This window comes from Macaca thibetana, chromosome 16 (assembly GCF_024542745.1).
Source record: "Macaca thibetana thibetana isolate TM-01 chromosome 16, ASM2454274v1, whole genome shotgun sequence".
NCBI lineage: Eukaryota > Metazoa > Chordata > Mammalia > Primates > Cercopithecidae > Macaca > Macaca thibetana.
In genome coordinates this window covers 26,118,459-26,120,527 of record NC_065593.1, presented here as the reverse complement: position 1 = coordinate 26,120,527, position 2,069 = coordinate 26,118,459, and the positions used below count along the sequence as shown (strand labels likewise).

The following is a 2,069-nucleotide window of genomic DNA, read 5'->3' as shown; positions in this document are numbered from 1 at the left end:
CAGATAACCCAATGTTCAGTCTTGAAGCTCCTTCTCATCAGGAATTTGAAGGGACAGGATTCAAGGCAATATCCAGTACAGCAGGACTTTCCACCTTCCTATCCCTATCCCTGAATATCTGGACTCTGTCTAAGCTAAGGTGCTTGTCAGAAAAGGCCTTAATTTGTATTTAATAACACTTTCATGATGACACTGACACCCTAGCTCGGCATTACCTTCAAAAGTCAAGAGCATCTCTTCCATTTATTGGGATCTTAGAAAAAAGGTCAATATTTCTCTGCTGTCTGGGCTCTACACCTTCTCTTCTGATAACCTGAGACTCTGCTGACATTCAGTCCGCCTTAAAGCTCCTCATGGTCATCTGTGTAACAGGCCTCAGGGAAAGTAATGTGGTTTTTTGAGGGCTACATTAACAGATGTATGGGGTATAGAGTGAAGGTGGTGAAGTTTCATTCATAACACTCTATCTGGAGTAGTATGTTTGGTACTGAGTGTTACAATTGAAGAGGAGGACAGACAGAGGAGTGTATCAAAAAGAGGATCCAGGAATGGGAGGAGGTGCTCAATGTCATGTTATTAATATGTTAAATCGGACTGTTTATCCTAGAGATGATGTGGGGAGTGCCATAACTGGCTGGGGGCAGATTCAAAGGGTCAGTTCACCAGGAATGGGAAAGAAGCGCCCACCAGTTGAGCAATATGGTTTGCTTTGTAGACAGGAAGGCAGGCAGTGTGCATGGCCTGCATAACTCACCTTCCGAGGAACAATCCAGAAACGACCGTTCCGGAAACTCAAGCACCCTCTCTGAAAAGTTGCCCCGCCATAACACACGCAAATCGAGCGAGACCCGAGTCCCCGCGGGCCACCTGGACCTCAGTGTCCCCATCGGCGAATCAGTGAAGACGACTCCGGCTCTGCGGAATGCGGCTGGCGGAAAGGAGACGCGGGGATCGGTGGCGAGGTAAGTTGCGTCGTGGCGGGGTTCGAGCTCATCTGTAAGGTGGACCCTGGAGTCTCGAGGCCCAGGTGCACCGGCCCCGGCCGACCGCGGAGCCCCAGGGCAGGAGAAGAACAGGAGGGCGCCTGAACAGAATCCGAAAATGGAAAAAATGCCACGTAGAAGGGACGGCGTAAGTGGAGAAAACCGACTTCCCACAGCCAAACCCCAACCTCGGGTTTCAGGCACGGACGGGGTTCGAACCCGCGATCTTCGGTTTACGAGACCGACGCCTTACCACTTGGCCACCGCGCCTGACAGCCCAGGGAGCGGTGGAAGCTCTCAGTGGAGGGGAGGTGGTACCGGCTGGGAGCGGCGGCCTCGGCCCCGCCCCCGGCCCCGCCCCTCCCCGTCCCCGCACGCCCCACCCGCAAGCCCGAGAGCGACTCTGCGAGCATCGCTCCCGCGCGGTCAGTGCCAAGTCTCGCCCCCGCCGCCTGCGGGACCCGAACCGGCGTCTTGAGAGAGCCCGGCCCTCCTCCTTCCTCTCTCGCTCGGCGCCCGCCGTGAGCGCCGCCCCGAGGCCCAGCTCGCGTCTAGAGCAGGCGGCGGCCAGGCGGTGGGGTCGAAGCGACTGCACAGAGCCGTGTCTGAGTCGCAGAGAAGCCTTGGCGGAGGCGGAAGCGGAAGCGCCGGGCCGCGCCGGGCAGTGTGTGACCCTGGGTGGGTCATTTCTGTCGGACCGGGCAGGGTCCGTGGGCGGCCGGGGCCGGGTCGGTGGGGACCAGGGCGCAAGAAGAAGGGCGGCGTGGCCGGGGGCGGGGACTGGGACGAGGCCAGCGCTCCGAGGACGACGCGGGGAGCCCGGGGCATGGGGTCAGGCTCGGGGCGCCGGGAGGTGACCTTTCTTCGCTGGCCCTGCAGGAAGCACGACCTTCCCCGGGTTCAAGTCGTTCCCCTTCCAGCCCCTGGCAAGGTGGACTCTGAGCATCTGTGTAGCCTGGATGACCTTGCCCCGGAGGAGCCGAGGTGGGCACGCCAGGAGAGGCCCCCAGGGATGTCATGCCGACCCGAATCGCGGAATCATGTAGTCTCTCCTACCGCGGAACAGTTCACGATGAAAAGGAACCA

The 2,069-nt window shown here is 59.1% G+C and overlaps 1 non-coding gene across 1 annotated transcript; it reads right to left on the bottom strand.

Annotated features, from left to right (window-relative positions):
- Nucleotides 1-1,181: 1,181 nt before the first annotated feature.
- On the bottom strand, nt 1,182-1,253 carry TRNAT-CGU (transfer RNA threonine (anticodon CGU)). The gene has a single exon. It is a non-coding gene; the product is annotated as a tRNA-Thr (tRNA).
- Between the last annotated feature and the right edge of the window lie 816 nt (nt 1,254-2,069).